General features: G+C 37.5%; 1 pseudogene across 1 annotated transcript in view; it reads left to right on the forward strand.

Moving 5' to 3' along the window:
* LOC308506541 (replication protein A 32 kDa subunit-like) overlaps window positions 1-22,476 on the forward strand; it is a 50,086-nt pseudogene that overhangs the window by 21,295 nt on the left and 6,315 nt on the right. The window contains exon 2 of the transcript in view: window positions 7,196-7,304. The product of the transcript in view is annotated as a replication protein A 32 kDa subunit-like (transcript). The remainder of the gene's footprint in view (window positions 1-7,195; window positions 7,305-22,476) is intronic.

Raw genomic sequence — 22,476 nt, forward strand, 5'->3', positions numbered from 1 at the left:
ATATGAGCAGTAATGAGGAGAGTTGACACTGTGTGCCTCTTAATAGGATGCACTGAGGGCACAACGTCACTTCTGTGTAATTCCTGAGAAACAAAAAAAACCTGTCTTGAAAACTGAGGATATATCAGACAAATCCAAATGAGCAATATTCTGCAAAAAACTGGCATGTACTCTGCAAAAAAGCCAAAGTTATGAAAGATAAAAGCAGAGATAATCTTCCAGACTGAAGGGAATTTAAAAGACATGATAACTAAATCCAACATGTGATCTTGGATTGGATTATAGATTTATAAAGAACATTATTAGGACAATAAGTGAAATTTGAGTGGGATCTGTGGATCAGATGGTACTATTGCTTCAATGTTACTTCTTTAAATATGGGTCATTATATCTAAAACTTTCAAATCGTTAAAAATTATATTGTGTATAATATTAGGTATATTATACAAGATTATATTATGTGTGATATAAAAATTATAATATGTATAATGCATATACACATACAGACACAGGGACAGAGAGAGAAACAGAGAGAAAGAAAGAGAGAATGATTAAGCAAATGTGGCAAAATGTTGACAATTAAATTTTACCTGTTAAAAAGGGTACTTGGGAGTTCTTTGTAATATTTTTGCAATTTTCTGTAAGCTTAAAATTAATTCAAAGTAAAATAGTTTTACATAGAAAAATTATGGCCAAATATAGGCATTTTCAGAAAAACAAAAGCTGAGAGAATTTGTTGGCAGTAGACCTGAACTGCAGGAAATACTTAGGAAGCTCTCGGGGCAGAATGGAAACGATCCCAGATGGGAGCCTGCATCTGCAAGAGGGAAGAAGAGCACTGGAAATGGTATGACTTCTGAGCTACACTTCAGACTTATGATTCCATATGATAGATTAAGCACATGTGTTCAGCTCCTCTCCTTCCACCACCCTAAAAATTACTGTAAAGGATAAAGTTATAAACCTACAAAAGTAAATAGAAGGCATCAGTTAATCAGAAGTTTTAACACATTTCTGGAGACTGAAAGTGGTGACGGAGGAAGCACAGAGTGAGGCAGAGAGGTGGAAACCTCACTTAATATAATGCGTGGTTGGTGATGTAGTTGAGGAGACTATACAACCTTAGAGGCCTGGAGAGGACTTAGAAAGGCCATCTTTGCAGAGACAGCAAAATATGGGGTTGGAAATAGGAGTTACTGGAAAGTCTGTAGGCAGAACATTCAACACATACACATCTCTGCAGAGAATGCCTCACTTATCCCAAGCAGAGAAAGAGACACAGATATCATAGTGAGGGAGAGGGAATGATTGATTTCCTTTCAAAAGAAATGGAAAGATACCATTCTTTTTCTCTTTTCTCTTTTTTTTGTGTGGTGAGAACACTTAAGATCTACTCTCTTAGTAAATGTCAACATTATGATACAGTATTATTAACTGTAGTCACCATGCTTTACATTAGATCCCAGAACGTATTTATCTTATAACTGAAATTTGTACATTCTGACCAACATCTCCCCATTCCCCCACTCTCCCACCCCCAGCAACCATCATTCTTCTCTCTGATTCTATGAATTGAACCATTTTTTAGATTCCACATAGTAATGCTATCATTTGTATAGTAATGCTAGTATTCGTCTTTCTGTGTCTGACTTATCATATTTTGCTGTGTATAATTCATACTTTGTTGCCCAAATTGTAAGGGAAAAATAAGGAGGCGCATTATACATGGGTAGTACTAATTCCGTATCTATATAAATGTTTTTAGTTCTTTTTATGCTTATGAGTTAAAAGTGCAACTCTAGAAATTGATAATGATATCCGTATGCAAAATAATACCCTGGAATACAATAATCGGTTTTGTTGAACATATGATGAATTTGCAACAACGAAGAGTTCTTGGCCTTCTATGATGTGTAAATATTGTAAATTTGTTACTGGTACATAAAATTTCTTGTAGCTTTTATCTGTTTTTGTGTTTTGTAATTATTTGTTACATAAAATTTCTTGTACCATATGTTAAAAAATAAATGCTAAAATTCCTTTATCATATAAAAAACAAGTACCTAAATATAAACAAATAAAGTTTTGAATCAAAAAATTAAAATGAAAGTTTTTTTCCCCCTGAAAGTTGGGCCAAAAACGTGGGTGCACATTATACACAGCAAAATACGGTACTTCACTTAGGATAATGTTTTCCAGGTTTATCCATGTAGGTGCAAATAACAGAATTTCTTTTTTATGGCTGAATAATATCCTATTGTATATAATTTCACAATGTGTACTTATATTAAATTATTACATTGTACACCTTAAAAAACCAATAAAAAATACATTGTACAACCCAAGTATATGCAATTTTTATTTGCCAATTTACCTAAGTAAACTGATTGGGGAGAGAAGAATTAAAATAGTACATAAAATAAAAAATAAAAAAAAAGAAGAAGAAAGAAAGAAAGAAAGAAAGAAAGAAAGAAAGAAAGAAAGAAAGAAAGAAAGAAAGAAAGAAAGAAAGAAAAGAAGAGGAATTTTTTTTCTGTGAGAGATTGGACAGTGAGTGTGTGACTTAGTGTCTCAGTCAACACATAGCCCTCCTCATTCCATTTTATAACGTCAGTTACAGAGAAAAAGAGAAAACCACAAGCCTAAAATGGTGTTATTTGTGCTAGAGCCCATGACACCAAACCTAGATTGCTGACCTAATTGCAGTTTCAGTCTTTATGAGAAACATAATGTTAATCAACTGGTCTGGAATTTTCTGGTCAATGCCAAGAAGGTAATCTGTCACATGGGCCCCATCACCCATTGGAAGAAGAAGCAATCTGCATGGTAAAACCTTTGCTGTTCCCTTCCCCTGCACAAAATGTCTTGGTTTAAAAATAATCTTTTCTTTTCTTTTGCTAATCACTCCCCTTCCACAGCTGTCTTCCTATGAAAACCTTCCATTTTGTACAACCACATGGAGCACCCTTCTTTGATGAGACAAATAAAGAGTTAACGGGAGCAGGCTTTGAGCTGGCAGGATGGGACAGGCAGAGTTAACAGGAGTGAGTTTGTGGGCTAAGAGAAGAGAGCTTAAACATTAACAGCTTGGCTCTATAGCCCCTGGCTAGCACTGCACCTGCAAGTTGACAAGCACCTGACATCCATCATAGGTGAGAACAGGACAGTTCCCAATTGCAACAGCAGCCCTCTACAAACACCCATCATAGATAGGAACAGAACAGTTCCCAATTGCAACAGCAAATCCCTGCAAGCTGCCATCCATCATAGATGGGAACAGGACAGTTCCCAGGAGAAGACAATTGTAATGGCAGTCCCCCCTCCCCACAAGCGCCTTACATTCTGCATGGAAAAATATAAAACCCCAGCATTCCTTCTCATTGCTGCAGCTTTCTCAATCAGACTGCCCCAGCAAACTTCTGCCAGTATCTCTCTCTTACCCCTCTGTCTCCGCAGCTCTCCCTCTCAGACTGCCCTGGCAAAACTTCTGCCAGTTCCAAACAGAACACTCTCTTTCTTTCTGACTTTCAATAAATGTTTTCTTTTTTCTTTTTTTTTTATTAAATTTATTGGGGTGACAATTGTTAGCAAATATACATAGATTTCAGGTGTACAATTCTGTATTACATCATCTATAAATCCCATTGTGTGTTCACCACCCAGAGTCAGTTCTCCTTCCATCACCATATATTTGATCCCCCTTACCCTCATCACCCACCCCCACCCCCTTACCCTCTGGTAACCACTAAATTATTGTCTATGTCTATGAGTTTTTTTTTCTCATTTGTTTGTCTTGTTCTTTTGTTGTTTTTGGTTTATATACCACATATCAGTGAAATCATAGGGTTCTCTGCTTTTTCTGTCTGACTTATTTCACTTAGCATTATACTCTCAAGATCCAATCATGTTGTCACAAATGCTCCTATATCATCTTTCCTTAACGCCGAATAGTATTCCATTGTGTATATATACCACAACTTCTTATATGACCCAGCAATCGCTCTCCTGGGTATCTACCCAAAAAATCTGAAAACATTTCTCTATAAAGACACGTGTACGCCAATGTTCACTGCAGCTTTGTTTACGGTGGGCAAGACATGGAAACAACCAAAGTAAATGTTTTGTTACTCTTGTAGTGTCTCATAAATTCTTTTACATTCTTAGAACGACCAGGGGTTAATTCTATGCCATGACATTCTAGTTGCTAGATGGGATACTGCCCGATTCATGAATTGGTTAATAAAGCTAATTAGAACTTTAAATTTACTTGGTTGAGTTTGTTCTTTAACAGATCCAAAGCCTAATGGCTGTTCCCAGTCTATTCACCTGAAGTGACACCTGCCCATTGACAAGAACTGCCATGGACACAAAACTGATGGTGAGCTTTTATGTTGTTTCATTCTTAAATATGGATGGGCAACCAAAAATCTTTAGAGACAGAAATGTGCAATATTAAAGAAAAACAAAACACAGCAAAATTTACTCCCTAGGAGTTGGTTCATGGAAAAAAAAAAAACTTCAGAAAAATTTGTAATTATGCTCTCAGACCTATCTATCGATCGATCGATTGATAGATCGATCGATCGATAGATAGATAGATATCTGATAGAGATATCCCAGAAAACAAAAGAATTAAAACTAGGGTTTCAAACTGATACCTATACACCTATATTCTTAGCAACATTGTGAACAATAGCCAAAAGGTGGAAGCAACCTCAGTGTCCATTGACAGATGAACATAAGCAAAGTGTAGAATATACTATTAAAAAACAAAAGCCAACCAAGTATATTTGAAGATTGAATTGGCTTTATTAAAAGATTCATGACTCAGGCAGCTTTCCATCTGGCAACTAGAAGGGTGCTTCAGGTGGTTGTACCAAAAGGAAGTTTTTTTGTAAGAAGAAGGGTATGGAAGGGGAGTTATTAGCAAAAGAAGAGAAATGATTATTTTCAGACCAGGACATCTTTTGGTAGAAGGGAATGGCAAGTGTTTTTATCACTCAGATTGCCTCTTCTTTCTATGGGGTGTGATGGAAAGGGCCCATGTGACAGATTCCTTCATTGGTGTTGATCAGAAAATTCCAGACCAGTTGATTAAAATTATGTTTCTGGAGACCTTCAAACAGCAATTAGGTCAGGTATTAAATCTAGGTTTGTTATCATGGTCTTTAGCACAAGTGACTCCATTTGGGGCCTGTGGTTTTGTCTTTAACAACATATATAGTGGCCTTTTAAAATAGTGCAAATGTAAGCAGTGTCCAAACCTGTAGAGAGTTTCTTTAAGATTTCTTTGAGCCAAAACTGATGACAATGGCCTGGAAGCAAGATCTCAAATGCTTCCCAGAAAGACAGTTTTGCAGTTTCTTTTATGCATTTGAAATTAAGGAGGGAACATAAGGAAGATTACGTGAAGATGGGAGAAAGCAAGGTGAGAATTGGATTACAGGTTAGTTAATAAGATTATGTGCTCTCTTGAGGGTTAATAACCCCTTTGAGGGGTATTAATTCTGGCACTTCAAAAATGTGTTCACCTAGATGCACAAAAAGAATGGGCAGGGCTGGCTTAAAAACTTTTATAGGCCTAGGGTGTGACTAACTACCATGACTTGCCCAGTTAGAAATTTGATTTATTATAGCACCCCTTTTTTTTTTCTGTCCACAAAAGGAAAGAAAGAAAAGAAATGCTACAACATGGATGAACCTTGGGGACATTATGTTAAGTGAAATAAGCCAGTAACAAAAAGACAAATACTTTATGATTCTACTTATATGAGATACCTAATAGTCAAATTCATAGAGACAGAGTGTAGAATGATGGTTACCAGGGGCTGTGGGTGGGTGGAGATTAAAAGAGTTGATATTTAGTAAACAAATATTTGTGCAGTCATCTTGAAACAGTGAAACACAGACAGGACTTTGGTCTGATAAAATGAACCTAGCTAGGTTCCTCCTTGTCTGTCACACAATAGTTCAGATTAAATTATACTTATCTATGATAATAGCTCCCTTCTTCAAGAAAGGCCTCTATCTGAATTCTTTTAGGCGGTCAGCGGAAAGGTCAAAGGTTCTTTCTGAGTCTGTTGTTTCTTACAAATAATAATAAGCTTAAAATAATATCCCAAAGAGGCATATTTTGGGGTGGCAAACTCTATTTCTCCTCAACACTATTATTCTAGGTAAGGGGAGGTACAAGAATAAAGTCCAAATTTAATATGAATACTTTTAAGAGGAAGCACTTGGGAGAGTCAGCAACCAACTGAAGTGCTGATTTCCAGGTGCCAGTTAACAAAAGTAAAAGTACACTGTAGCTAGAGAACAAAGACTGCAGAGTTAGTAGGTAGGATGAGCTTTTTCATGGGGCTGCTGGAGGCTTTTAGACATTGCTGACTGAAGATTGCTCTTGGCTGCAGCAGGAGCTAAATACCCCAAGGGTCTTCGGAGAGTTTTTAGGTTAGTGAAGAGTTGTCTTGTCCAAACCCAAAGTCTCAAATAATCCTCACAAACTTTCAGCATTTATAGTCTAAATGTCCCCTTGCCTTATTTGCTTCTCCACATGCTCTTATCCATAATCCCCGGGACAAGCCCCGTAGTTGCTGGGCTGCTGACTACTAATCAATAATGACAGATGTAGAATGATGACATCCTGGCCAGAGTTTGTCACCCAAAATATGCTTCCTTGATACTGATTATTTCAGGCTGGTTAATTTTAAGAAATAGTAGACATGGAAAACAAGTAGAAGTTAGTCTTTGCAAAAGTGATACGGGCCAAACAAAAGGGCTTCTCACTATAGAACTTCTATAAAACTTATAGAAACTCTATAAGTTTTCTTTTCCCTAGTGTTTTGGCTCCATAGCCCTTGGTTTTAATCATTTTTCAAATCAGTTTCTTAATCATAAAAAATAGATTGTTTTTAGCCTGGATCATAGAAATCTCCTACCCCCTGCTTCAGGTAATTACTCTAAAGCTTGTCATTAATATATGTTGACTATGGTCATTGTAGCACAGTGTTTTTTTCCAGGCCTAACTCCCAGGTGAACAATAACTGAATGATCAGTTAAACCAGAAGAAATGCCAGGCTCCATAAAACTGAACAATTTTTCATCACACAGTCACTCTGTGTCAATGGCTTTGAGTCCTGCTACTTGGGCCAACACTTTTAACTCTATTAACTAAAATCTGTCTCTCTTCATCTAGGGCCCATTAGGATACAAGTGATGCCCCTCCAAGACTTCCAGTACATCCCAACCACAGAGGTCAACCTGGTCCTCCAGGCGGATCTCGAGACCCCTTCCGCTCATCTAAGGTCAGATAGAGTGAGAGTCCCGTGAATCCCCAATAGGTAGGGACAACGGCCACATTCAGCAGGAAGCAGATACAGAAGAAGAGATCTCCTTTTCCTCAGCTTCCCATAAAGACGTATGGGGATCGTATTTCCAAGGGGGACATAAGGCAGGCAGTTAGAGACAAGAACTGGGTCTCCGGGACATCTGGATACGTCGGGTAATATTCCTGTCCAATATAATTCCTGTCCAGGTAATGTCCAGCATAGTCTATGGGAAATAACCACCCAAAGGATCTCCCCTCTTCGCCCAAACTTGCCCTTGTTTACCATAACCATTAGCCATTACCAATCACAGGTATCAATCAAGCAGCCCCACAATTAGAGAGAAGTAGCCATTCTACAAGAGAAGGAAATAAAAACTCCAAGTCCTCACTGGTCAGCGTGCTTATGAACCTTGCTTTTCCTGGGGGGTCTGCTCCAAACCCTTTGGAATGTACTTTTTCTTCTAATAATGAGCCCTTGAGCCCTTTGAACCTTTTGAGCCACTCCTTTGTGCTTGGCCTGCTCTAAACTCTGGAGTGTACTATCTCTTCTAATAAACTTCTCTTTCACCACTTTACCTCTGTGTCTCATTCAATTCTTTGCTTGAGATACCAAGAACCTGGACATCACACTGAGGAGGGCCCACACCCAGCAACGTAGCAGCAGGATTCCCAGTCTCCCTCCCGATGGCCCAGGTTCGACCCCCGGTGTAGGAACCAAGCCCTGGCACCGCCCCAAGAAGGGCTGCTCTCCAGTAACAAAAGGACATGACCTTCGTGTGGGAAATATCTTTTGTAACAGTGTTTCCCTTTCTGTACCAGGAAGAGAAGGATATCTAAATTGCAATTAATGAAGAAGACAGGGACTTAAATCTGTATAACAATCTTACCTTTGTTTACTGTACTTTCCCTGGTAACCTCCCGTAACTGACCCTCCACACCCAACATCTTTTGTCTTTAGCGGAAGGTGATATTTAAGGTGTCAGTGTCCACCATTTTGGTGAGTTACTCAGTTTTTTATGGCCTTTCCCATGTATATAGGATGCATACATGTTATTAAGCTTTTCTCCTGCCTATCTGTCTGTCATGCAGGGTGGCCTGCGGGGTCTCTGGTCCCGCTCCCCACATAAGAACGCAGGACATGGTGAGGCCAAAAAGGAACACCCACGGAGCCATAGATAGAGGAGTCAAACCAATATATTCTCGCTGGTGGCTGGGCTGGAGACACAGGAAGCAGGATCTACATAATCTGCCTAACAGCATTCTGCGCTTGCCAGCCACCATCTTCTTGCTAGCCCCCCTTCTTCTGCTAGCGTAGCCACAGCAGTTAGATTAGTGGCCAATGGCTTACGGGTTACAGCTGATGGCCAACTAGCCACAGCTGATGGCCATCTGATCACAGTTGATGGCCATTTACTACCCGAGCCAGCACCTTTCTATGTGAGGCCGAGAGCCTGGAAACTGCTTTTTGGGGCTTTGTCCCCACACTGTCTCATGTTAATTTGCTTATTAGACCAGGCAGAAGAACCTTGAAGGATAGAGTAAATATTTTTTCCCCAACAGTAACCAGCTGAAGAAATGGGTAAAAATCATTGCTTCTGAAAGAGTAGGATGACAGTGGGGCATATTGAGAGAGAGAATTATGACTTTTCATTGTTAGCCCACATGCAGTACTTGATTTTTATAATCATGAGCATGGATTAGTTTCATTATGATCAGGTCAAGAAACCAAAAAGATAGACTGAACCAGACTAGAACCTACTCTTTCACTTCATTAGGAGCTTGAATTTGACCTGCAGGCTATAGAAAGGCAATCTTAATCTGGGGACGAAATGGTCACTGTGTAGGGATAACCTACATAGGAATCTCTGATAAGGCCTCCCTCAGACTGGAAGGTGGACCCAGTAAACCCTTTCGCACTTGCTGCTTCCCAAATCTTCCTGTCTTCCTTCCTTTTCCTTTCTTTCCTTCAACAAATATTTATCAGGCCTCTTGTGTGCCAGAAATGTTTGTTGACCAGAGAGCGAGTGAGTGCTCCACGAGCTGTGGGACAACTCACTGTAAGATGATTATAAGAGGTACACATTCACTGCATTAAACAAACAAATCACATAAATTGATAAAGGGGATCTACAAATTCAAAGAGATGTAAAAGACATAATCAATTGCAAAGTCTGGCCTGTATTTGTATCCTTATTCGAGAAGTTAAAAAAAAAGACATTTAGAAATCTGAACACTGGATATTTAATGAGAGTGAGTGATTATCACTGTTTTAGGTTTGATAATGATATTATAGTTATAAAATAGACTTTATCTTTTAGAGATACATAATGAAATATTTACAAATGAAATCATGTGATATCTGGGATTCGCTCCAAAGCAACCAGTGAGAGGAGGGAATAGGGAGTTGAGATGAAACAAAGGTGCATCATGTATTGACAGTTGTCAACTTCACATATGTTTGAAATTTTCCAAATTTAAAGTTTTAAAATATGTTACATCATACAATTAGGAAGTTAATTCCTTTTCAATGCTCCTTCAATCCACCTGATTAGTCAAGGAGAAAGTCTCTAATTCTTTTTATAAAGTCAGACTCAGAGCCTTCAATTAGACACTAACAACATTATTTGACTTAGTTATAAAATAAATAAGTCATGAGGATGTAATGTACAGCACAAGGAGTATAGTCAATAATATTGTAATAACTTTATATGGTGACAGATGGTTACTAGGCTTATCATGGTGATAACTTTGATAGATATATAAATGTTGAATCACTATGTTGTACACCTGAAATTACCATAATATTGCATGTCAATTATACTTTCATAAAAATAAAAATAAAAAAATGAAAAGAATACAGCAAGCAACCTAGAAATTGTTAAATAAATAAATAAATACATAAATGAAAAATTTGGTTCTCAAATAATCCTGGCTTATGTAATGTAGTGATATAAAGTTTATGCAGAATTTGTTTTAAACCTTTACATAGTATATAATTTATGTATTTTACAGTTTATAGTATAGATTATGTAAACTTCACATACAAATTTTAGCAGATATGAATTTTACATACTGTGCTCCAAAATGCAAAAGTTGCGATTTTCTCTATTACTGAACTCAAGTAAGCTCTCGTGCCCTGTTTCTTCATCAGCAACAGAAAGTGTGACCAAATTCAACCTCAATTTAAAATTCAATCTTTTCAGTTCAAGATCCTCCTTAAGAATATACTTCCTCCTTTTCTTTCTTTCTTTCTTTCTTTCTTTCTTTCTTTCTTTCTTTCTTTCTTTCTTTCTTTCTTTCTTTCTTTCTTTCTTTCTTTCTCTCTCTCTCTTTCTTTCTCTTTCTTTCTTTCTCTCTCTCTCTCTCTCTCTCTCTCTCTCTCTCTCTCTCTCTTTCTTTCTTTAAGAAAATTAACTATGTCTTCTATTAGATTTTTATTTTTCAATTACAGTTGACATTCGATAATATTTTTATATTAGTTTCAGGTGTACAGCACAGCTGTTAGACATTTACATAATTTACAAAGTGATCCCCCTGATTAGTCTAGGCACACCTGGCACTACAGATAAAATATTGTTGATATGCTGTACTTTATATCCCCGTGACTATTTTGTAACCACCAATTTGTACTTCTTAATGCCTTCACCTTTTCACCCAGCTCCCAACCACCTTCGGCTCTGGCAACCTTCAGTTTGTTCTCTCTATATATGAGTCAGTTCCTGTTTTGTTTGTTTATTTTGTTCTATAGATTCCACATATAAGTGAGATAATATGGTGTTTGTCTTTCTCTGTATGACATTTCAATTAGCATAAGACCTTGTAGGTCCATCCATGTTGTTGGAAATGGTAAGATTTCATTCCTTTTTATAGCTGAGTAATATTCCATTGTAAAAATGAACCACTTGTTCCTTACCCAATCTACTGATTGGCACTTAGGTTGCTTCCGTATCTTTGCTACTGTAAATAATGCGTCAGTGAACATAGGGGTGCATATATCTTTTCGAATTAGTATTTTGGATTTCTTTGGATAAATACCCAGAAGTGGAATTGCTGGGTCATAAGGTAGTTCTATTTTTCATTTTTTGAGGAATCTCCATACTATTTTCCAATAGTGGCTGTATCAATTTGCAATCCCACCAACAGTGCAAGAAGGTTCCCTTTCCTCCACATCCTTGCCAACACTTGTTTGTTGATTTATTGATGATAACCATTCTCACAGGGGTGAGGTGATATCTCATTGTGGCTTTAATTTGCATTTGATGATTAGTGATGTTGAGCATCTTTTTATATGTCTGTTGGCCATTGGTATGTCCTCTTTGGAGAAATGTCTGCTCAGGTCCTCTGCCCATTTTGTAGTTGGATTTTTTGTTTTTTTGGTGTTGAGTTGTATGTGTTCTTTATAAATTTTGGATATTAATCCCTTATCAGATGAATCATTGGCAAATATGTTCTCCCATTTGGTAGGTTGTCTTTTGGTTTTCTTGATGGTTTCCTTGGCTGTGCAAAAACTTTTTAGTTTGATGTATTTCCACCTTTTAAATTTTTTCTTTTATTTCACTTGCCTAAGGAGAGAGATCAGAAAAAATATCACTAACAGCAATGTCCAGAGCGTTAAATGCCTATGTTTTCTTCTAGGACTTTTATGGCTTTCAGGTATTCATTTAATTCTTTAATTCATTTTGAGTTTATTCTTGTAAACTCAAAAGGAGGTGTAAAAAGGGGTGTGAAACGGAGGTCTAATTTCATTTTTTTGCATGTGTCTGTCCAGTTTCCCCAACACTATTTATTGGATAGACTGTCTTTACTCTATTGTATACATATTCTTGCCTCCTTTGTCATAGATTAATTGACCACATAGGTGTAGATTTATTTCTGGGCTCTCTATTCTGTTTCATTGATTTATGTGCCTGTTTTTATGCCAGTACCATGTTGTTTTGATTACTATAGTCTTGTAGCATAGTTTGATATCAGGTAGTATGATACCTCCAACTTTGTTCTTTTTTCTCAAGATTGATGCAGCTATTCAGGGTCTTTTGTGATTCAATATAAATTTTAGTATTATTTTTCCTAGTTCTGTGAAAAATGGCATTGGTGTTTTGATAGGGATTGCATTGAATCTATAGATTGCTTTGGGTAGTATAAACATTTTAGCAATGGTAATTCTTCCTATCCATGAGCATGATTCCATTTATTTGTATCTTCTTCAGTTGTGTTTTTTTTTCAATGTCTACTAATTTTCCGAGTACAGGTCTTTTACCCCCTTGGTTAAATTTATTCCTAGGTTTTTTATTTTGTTTTTTGTTTTTAATGCAGTTGTAAATGAGATTGTTTTCTTAATTATTCTTTCTGATAGTTCATTATTGGTGTATAAAAATGAAACCAATTTATGAATATTAATTTTGTATCCTGCTACTTTACTAAACTCACTTATCAGCTCTAATAGTTCCCTTGGTGGAATCTTTAGGGTTCACTATTTATAGTATCATGTACAAATAATGAGTTTTACTTCTTCCCTTCCAATTTGGATGCCTTTTTTTTTTTCTTGTCTGATTACTGTGGCTAGGACTTCCAATACTATATTGAATAAAAGTGTAAAAGTGATGAAAGTGGGCATCTTTGTCTTGTTTCTGATCTTAAGAAAAATGCCTTTAGCTTTTCCCCATTGAATATGATGTTAGCTGTAAGTTTGTCATATTTGGCCTTTATTATGTTAAAGTATGTTCCCTCAGTTTGCACTTTGCTGAGTTTTTATCATAAATGGATGCGGGATTTTGTTAAATGATTTTTCTGCATCCATTGATATGATCATATGATTTTTATCTTTCATTTTGTTTATGTGGTGTACATTAATTGATTAATGGATATTGAACCAACCTTGTCTCCTAGGGATAAATCCCACTTGATCATGGTGTATGATCTTTGTAATGTATTGCTGAATTTAGTTTGCTAATATTTTGTTGAGTGCTTTTACAGCTATGTTTATCTGGAATATTGGCCTATAATTTTCTTTTTTTGTAACGTCTTTGTCTGTTTTTGGATAATGATGGTCTTGTAGAATGAGCTTGGAAATCTACCCTCCTCTTGAATTTTTTGAAATAGTTTAAGAAGGAGAGGTGTTAATTCTTTGAATGTTTGGTAAAATTGACCCATGAAGGCTTCGGTCCAGGACTTTTGTTTGTTCGGAGTTTGTTGATTACTACTTAAATTTTGTTAGTAGTGAAGTCTGTTCAGAATTTCTGCTTCTTCTGGATTCAGTCTTGGAAGATTGTGTGTTTCTAGAAATTTATCCATTTCTTCCAGATTGTCCAATTTGTTGGCATATAATTATTCTGAGTTTTTCTTATAATCCTTTGTACTTCTCTGGTGTTAGTTGTCACTACTCCTCTTTCATTTATGATATTATTTATTTGGTTTCTCTTTTTTTTCTTGATGAGTCTAGTTAAGTGTTTGTCAATATTGTTTATTTTTTCCAAGAACCAACTCTTGGTTTCATTCATCTTTTGTATTTTTTTGACACTATTTCATTTATTTCTGCTTTAACCTTTATTATTTTCTTCTTTCTACTTACTCTGGGCTTCATTTGCTGTTCTTCTTCCAGTTTCTTTAGGGGTAGGGTTTAGTTGTTTGAGATTTTTCTTGTTTCTTGAGGTAAGCCTGTATTGCTATGAATTTCCCTCTTAGGACTGCTTTTGTTGTGCACCATAGATTTGGGGTCATTTTGTTTTCATTTCCATTTTTCTCAAGGTATCTTTTGATTTCTTCCTTGATCTCATTGTTAATCCGTTCATTACTCAGTAGCATGTTATTTAGCCTCCACGTATTTTTGTGTGTTTCAGCGTGGTTTTTTTTGTTGTTTGTTTGTTTCTTTTTGTTTGTAATTGATTTTTAGTTTCATACCATTGTGGTCAGAAAAGATGCTTGATATGATATCAATCTTCTTAAATTTATTAAGAATTTTTTTATGGCTTAACATGTGGTCTATCTTGGAAAATGTTCCATGTGCACTTCAAAAGAATGCATATTCTGCTGCTTTGGGGGTGAAATTCTCTAAAAATGTCAATTAAATCCATCTGATCTAGTGTGTCATAAAAGCCTGCTGTTTTCTTGTTGATTTTCTGTGTGGAAGATCTATCCATTACTCTCAGTGGGTGGCTAAAGACCCCTACTATGATTGTATTACTGTGGATCTCTCCTTTTATGTTGGTCAATATTTGCTTTATATATTCAGGTGCTCCTATATTGGGTGCCTAAAAGTTTACAAAGGTTGTATTCTTTTTTTGGATTGATTCCTTTATCATTGTGAAATGGCCTTTTCTGCCTCTTATTATAGCCTTTGTTTTAAAGTCTATTTTGCCTATTATAAATATTGCTACCTCAGCTTTTTTTTTCCTTTTCCATTTGCAAGTAATATCTTTTTTCATTCTTTTACTTTCAGTATGTGTGTCCTTCAATCTGAAATGGGTCTCTTGTAGACAGCATATGTGTGGGTCTTATTTTGTTATGCATTCAGATACCCTGTCTTTTGATTGAAACATTTAATCCATTTATATTTAAAGTAATTGTTGATAGGTATATAGTTATTGTCATTTTGTTGTTCATATTTATCTTCTTTTTTTCTTCCCATTTTCTTCTTAAAGTAGTCCTTTTAATATTTCTTGGACTATTGATTTGGTGGTTTTGGACTCCTTTAGTTTTTTCTTGTCTGGGAAGCTATTTATCTCTATTTCAATTTCAAATGATAGACTTGCTGAGAATAGTAGTCTTGGTTGTAGGTACTTGCTTTTCATCACTTTGAATACTTCATGCAAATCCCTTCTGGCATGCAAAGTTTCTGTTGAGAAATCAGCTGACAGTTTTATGGAAACTTCCTTGTAGGTATCTAACTGCCTTTCTTTTGCTGCTTTTAAAATTCTCTCTTTGTCTGTAACCTTTGGCATTTTAATGATGATGTGTCTTCATGTGGGTCTCTTTGAGTTCATCTTTTTTGGGACTTTCTGCACTTCCCAGGCTTTTATTTCTTTGCCAGGTTAGGGAAGTTTACAGTCATTACTTCTTCAAATAGGTTCTCTCTCTCTCTCTCTCTCTCTCTCTCTCTTTTGCTGTCTGTCTCTGTCTCTCTCTGTCTCTCTGTCTCTGTCTCTCTCTGTCTCTCTCTGCCTCTCTCTCTCTCTCTCCTTCTGATACCCCTATGATGCAAATGTTGGTCCACTTGATATTGTCCCAAAGGTCTCTTAAACTATCTTCATTATTTTTGGATTTATTTTTCTTTTGCTTTTCTGATTGGATGTTTTCTGCTACCTTGTCTTCCAAATCACTGATTTGATGCTCTGCTTTATGTAATCTGCTCTTGATTCCTCTAATATATGAATATTCTTCATTTCAGTTCTTCATTTCTGACTGGTTCTTTTATATGGTTTCTATGTGTTTTTTTAATGCTTACTGCTACTTTTTTAAAAGTTCTCACTGAGATCATCTATTTTTTCCCTAAGCTTCTTGAGCATCTTTATAACCAGTGTTTTAAACTCTGTGTCTGGTAGTGCTTGCCTTCATTTCATTTAATTCTTTTTCTAGAGTTTTCTCTTGTTCTTTCATTTGGAATATTTTTCTTTGTCTCCTCATTTTGGGTGCCTCTCTGTGTTTGTTTCTATGTATCAGGTGGATTTGCTATATGTCCCAGTCTTGGCAGGGTGACTTTATGTGGTAGGTGTCCTGTGGGACCCATTGGTCACTCTCCCTGGTCACCTGAGCCAGGTGCTCTAGGAGTTTAACTTGTATGGGCTTGGTGTGCCTTTCTGTTGTAATTGAGTCTTATTGGCTGTTGGCATGTCAGTGGGTGGGATTGACCATCAGGATATTTTTGAGAACTGACCATGACGACAGCATAGGAAATGCTGTGCATGGGCTGACCTCGTGAAGTGGGATTTGCTCCAGTGGGCTCTTGTGCCTGCCAAGACCACCCTTTGGGTGGTCTACTCGTGAGGCTAATTGGTGGTGTTTTGTTGTGGTCTGAAGCCAGCCAGTGGTTGTGTCAGTTCTGTGGCCTCTTAAGAGTATCTCCCATGTAGGCCACGGTCAGTGGCTGCCTGTGACCTGCCTGGGGCTATTGGTAGGAGCTACAAAGCAAGACGTGATTGGTCACTGTGTGTGCTGGTTCTGGAGTTGTGTGGGAGAGGCTGTACTGCTAGTGTAAACTGGCTGCCACCAGTACTAGGCCTAGGGGAGCTAAGTAAAAGACTGAGGCACCCTGAAGCCTGCTGCCACCTGTCAGCTGCCCAAAGGCTCAGCCACTGAGAGAGCTTTGAGTTGGGTAAGATGGATTCTCAAGGAGTCATCAGGGTGAGGCAACTAGTATGCAGATATAGATAAAGCTGTATGCAGATACAGATTTGTTGCTGGTGCTGAACCTGTGACCACGCAGCCAAAGGAACAGAGCACATCAAGGCCAGCTTCCACCTGCATGTGGCCCTTGGAACCCCGAGAATTTTCTAAGAAAGACTGCAGTGTGGGCCAACTCTGGCTGCTTGCCATCAAAAGAGTCTCAGGTGGTGCATGAGTTGGGTGGGGTGGCATCCCAGGAAGTCACCTGTGTGGAGTGAACAGAGTTCACCAAGCAAATGCAGGTTCAGATGTGGCCATATGGGAGGAAGGCCCAACATAGAAAAGATGGTGTCTGGGCACTGCTTACACAGGAGGAGGGCTCAACACAAGGATAATGGTGGCTGTCCCTCCAGCTCTCACTCTGAAGCCATACATTTAGTCTCTTCCAGTATGTCTCTGGCACCCCCGAGCCACCATTTCTCCACCGGAGCCCAGTGTAATTGCTTGGGAGCAAGAGAGTCTGTGTACAGGCCTTTTAAGTAGATGCCTGGGTCTACAGCAGCCCTCAGTCTCACTCTGCCAGAGGGACTCCCCCCTGATTTTCACAGCCAGATATGAGAGCTCCTGTTCCCTGCACTGGTACTCTAGGCTGGGAAGCCTGATGTGGGGCTGGGACTCCTCAGCAGAGGACTCTACAACTGAAATATCTGTCCTTATTCTCACTGCTATATATGTGTATGGGACCAGCCTGTTTTTATACCTGCTCCCTTCTACTAGTCTCCATGAGATTTCTTTATATCCTTAGCTATAGGACTTCTGTTCAGCTAGTCTTCAGTGGTTCTCCAGGTTTATTGTTTGCCCCCTCCCTTTTTCCTTCTCCCTGGAGCAACTTTTATTCTGGCTTCAAGGAAGGATGGGGTGACTGGTCTTCTCTGGTTCCTTTATTGGGTGCAGCAAAATCTCAATGAGTCTTGACACTGTGCCCTGGCACCAGCTCTTGAAGTCTACTTTTTGTCTTTCTCTTCCATCTCTGACTCCTTGGGGTCCACAGCTCAATTTCAGAACTTATCCTCCCAAGAAACCAGGCGAACTTTTAGTATATTCTAAGTCTTAGGTATTCAGAATGTAGTCTGTGGGTCAGCAACACTGGCATTTCCTGAGAGCTTGTTAGAAATGCAGACTCTGAGGCCCCAATCCAGACCTCGTGAGTTAGAATCTGCATGCACATTCAAGTGTGAGAAGCACTGCTTTGCAGCATCTGCTAGAATTTGCTGGAGGCCCTTTCAGTTACCCATGAAGCATTCAAGCTCTAGTTTCGTCTTCCCAGATTCTCCTCCTCCCATCGCATTTTATCTCCCTTTGAGTGGGGAATCATGCATATTTTGAACTTGATGCTTTTAATCTGTTCTCTTTATACCCCTGCTTCCTGATGGACATAATTTGAAGCAAATAATAATCAACATGTCATTTGATTGGCAAATATTTCAATATGTATTTCTAAACTGTAATGCCATTGCCACTTCTAAAAAGAGATTTCACAATAATTCCTTAATATCATAAATAGCCAATTAATGTTCAAATTTCCAATTACTTCCAGGTCATAAATCTTTTTAGTTTTTTTTTGGTGTGTGTTTCCTTTTTACAGTTTGTTTGAATTGGGATCCAAATAAGTTCCACACATTGTGATTGGTCATGTTCCTGAAGTCCTTTTTAATCTATAGGTTTTCCCTGCATTGGTCACCCTCTCCCTTGCAATTAATGGTTTGGAAGAAATCAAGTTATCCTGTGGAGTTCCCATAGTGTGGATTCTGCTGACCACATCTGTGTTTAACTTGTTCCTTTGTCCCGTGTATATCCTGTAAGTTAGTAATTAAGTTTAGAATTTTAAAGGGAATTTAAAGCACTCCAAAGAGACACTCCATTGCCACTGCTTACAGAAGCTAGTGGGAAGGCAGGATTATTCACTCCCGTTTTGCTCTCTTTATCATCATCAATCTAAGAAAGGTGTTTGTTTTTTTTAAAGTACTAGTAATTAAAACCCAAAATAGTTGATAAGGGAATAAGTGATAGATTATGTTACAGGAAGTGTTGAGTCCTCAAATGGAAGCCCTGTAGATATATAGAAAATATAACTCTCAAATTCTCTTTACTTTTCTCTAATCAACCTACCTATAAGTTCTCATGCTCTCCCCATCTGCTCGGCCTGATAAGCTAATTCTATTTCAAATCTCACCTCCTGAGTGAAGTGTCTCAGGCCAGGTTGGACCTCTACCCCATGCTTACTCACATCTAGTCCCATTTGCCTTTTTGCTGCTCCAGAACATAGCAACCTTGTGCCACCATTCTTGCTATTCCCTTTGCAGAAAATGCTCTTCTCCCAGGTCTTCATGAGGCTTCCTCACATCAGCAGTGACTGCTCAGAGGTCACCTCCTCAGAGAAGGTGTTCCTGGCCCCATGTAAAAGGGCACCCACCAATACTGTTTTATTTCTTCACAACACTTACCACTGTCAGAAGTTATAGCATGTATTTATTTGTTTATTTGTGTGCTCTGTATCCCACGTGAGAACATAAACTCCACAAAAGCCAAAATTTTATCTTTTTCTTTCACACAGTATCTCTAATATGTAGAACTGTGTTTGGCATGCAGTTGATGTTGGCAAATATTCATTTGTTGAATGAATGAACTATGTCACATTTTCCAAACTTTATTCTGCATTAACTATTTCCATCTCGTTTTGGCCCTGAACTCTATTCTCTTGTATTGGGTTTGATGACTTTTGTCCTTAATGAAATTACCAGCTACTGAAGCACAGTATAATTCCTTCCCATTTCCCATAATGGCTGGCAAAGACTGGGGATCATAGTAAGTGCTCAGTAAATACTTTTTGAATTATAGTGGGAGGATTTGGTTTAGCTTATTGTTTATAATGAAGCTTAAAATGGCACACATATATTTGTCCATCTTTTATATGCATAATTTAAATATCAAGTACATTTTAAATTCAGGCTTTTTGTAATCCAGAGAAGACTAAAGGTAAATGGAGGTGGGGGATATACAAAAGGGGCCAGGTCTACCATTTTTCAAGTAGTAATGGGTGAGGTGGTCCTTTCTAAAAGGTTTGTTTGGGACCCCCAATTTTAAATGTGGCCCAGTGTCAGAGTGACCATGAAGTTCTCTTACAGCTGATAGCTCACAGTGACTGCCTACCCAGGGGGGCATCTGGATGCTAAAGTCATCCATCTTTATTGGATTCAATTAGTTCACCACATCCATTAATTAAAATCAACAAATCTCAAAGTGGGATCCCAAAGGAACTACTAAGAGGTTCTCTTTAACAAATCAGTTAAAAATTCATTATCAAATATCCTATCTTAGAATGATAATTTATATCTTTTGACTTTGTTGTGTCCTCTCAGAAGTTAAAATGTAGTATTTTCAGTTACTGTATTCTTTACTCTGACTGGTTCTTTTTAATGGTTTCTGTGTCTTTTTTTAATGCTTACTATCTCTTTGTTGAGGTTCTCACTAAGTTATTTGAGCATCCTAATAACCATTGTTTTGAACTCTGCATCTGGTAGTTTGCTTGCCTCCATTTCATTTAGTTCTTCCTTTCTAGAGTTTTCTCCTGTTCTTTCTTTTGGGATTTATTTCTTTGTTTCCTCATTTTTGCTGCTTCTCTGTGTTTCTTTATATGTATTAGATAGGTCTTCTATGTTTCCCAGTCTTGGCCAGGTAGTCTTATGTCACCAGCAGACTATATGAAGCAGAAAATTGAATCAGAGATTTAGAAGACAAGGTAGCAGAAAACACCAATTAGAACAGTGAAAAGAAAAAAGAATTAAAAAAAAATGAGAATAGCTCGGGAGACTCCTGGGACAACATTAAGTGTAACAACATTTGCATCATAGGGATACCAAGAAGAGAGAAATTAAGGACTTGAGAACCTATTTGAAGAAATAGTGACTGAAAACTTGACCAACCTGGCAAAGTAAATAGACATATACGCCCAGGAAGTGCAGAGAGTCCCAAACAAGCTGAACCCAAACAGGCCTACACCAAGACACATTATAATTAGAATAGCAAAGTTTAAAGACAAAGAGAGAATCCTAAAAGCAGCAAAAGAAAGGCAAGGCAACTAGTAACTTATAAGGGAGCTCCCATAAGATTGTCAGCTGATTTCTCAACAGAAACTTTGCAGGCCAGAAGGGATTGGCACAAAATCGTCAAAGTGATGAAAAGAGTGGACCTACAATCAAGAGAACTCTATCCAGCAAGGCTATCATTTGATATTGAAGGCCATACAAAGAGCTTCCCAGATAAGAAAAAGCTGAAGGAGTTCATCACAACCAAACCAGTATTACAAGGAATGTTAGAGGGACTACTTCAAGACAACAACAACAACAAACATAAAAAATATAAATAATAAAATGGCAATAACTACATATCTATCAACAATTATTTTCAATGTAAATGGATTGAATGCTCAATCAAAAGACATAGGGTGGCTGAATGGATAAGAAAACAAGATTCTTACATATGATGCCTACAAGAGACTCACTTCAGACTGAAAGACAGACACAGACTAAAAGTAAAGGGATAGAAAAATATATTTCATGAAAATGGGGGAAAAAAAGCTTGCATAGCAATACTTATACCAGACAAAATAGACTTTAAAATGAAGGCTATAACAAGAGACACAGGAGAAACCAGTAATCTCACTGCTGGGTATTTATCCAATGAAACCCAAAACGCTACTTTGAGGGGACTTGTGTATCCATATGTTCATTGCAGCATTGTTTACAATGGCCAAGATATGGAGGCAGCCTGGGTGTCCATCAATGGATGAATGGCTAAAGAGGAGGTGGTACATACACACAATGGAATATAGCTCGGCCATGGAAGGGAAAGGATTCTTGCCATCTGCAGCAGCATGAATGGACTTGGAGGATATTGTCCTGAGTGGAGTATGTCAGACAGAAAAAGACAGATGTAATGTGATTTCACTTACATGCGAAATCTAAAAATAGAATAAACAAAACAGAAACAACCTCATAGATACAGATAACATTTTGATGGTTATCATATGAGAAGGGGCTTGGGGGGGGTGGATGAAAGAGGGGAAGGGATTAAGAAGAACAAATTGGTAGTTACAAAATAGTCATGGGGATGTAAACTAAACCATAGGGAATATAGTCAATAATATGGTAATAACCACATATAATGCCAGGTGGGTACTAGACTAATCAAGGGAGTTACTTCTTAAATTATATAAATGTCTAACCACTATGCTGTACACCTGAAATTAATATAAAATAATATTGAACGTCAACTATAATTGAAAAATTTTTAAAAAGGGGAAAAGGTGAAGAGGAATAAGAGGTCTAAATTTCTAGGTATAAAATAAATAAGTCACGGGGCTGTAATATATAATATAGAGGATATAGTCAATAGTATTGTGATAGCGTGGTTTGGTGTCAGATGGTTGCTGGACTTATCGTGGAGATCACTTCTTTAGATATATAAATGTTAAGTAACTATGGTGTACCCCTGGAACTAATATAATATTGTATGTTAGCTATATTTTAATTAAAAAAATCTTTAAAAAATTAAGTCCTCTTCTTTTTATTTTTTTTCTATTTAGTAAACTTTGATCTTTTTGGTATGTCTGTATTCTTAATGCAGCTGGTTTAACATGACTCATTTAACAGCTTCATTTTGTAAAGGCCTTTATTAGAACAGGACATCTCTGTACACAGCTTCTGTGATTAATGTCAGCTCAATTCTGGGAAAATTGTTTTTAATTACTGCTGGCTCTGAAAAGGTCAGAT

The sequence above is a fragment of the Rhinolophus hipposideros genome (assembly GCF_964194185.1).
Source record: "Rhinolophus hipposideros genome assembly, chromosome: 13".
In the NCBI taxonomy this organism is placed as follows: Eukaryota; Metazoa; Chordata; class Mammalia; order Chiroptera; family Rhinolophidae; genus Rhinolophus; species Rhinolophus hipposideros.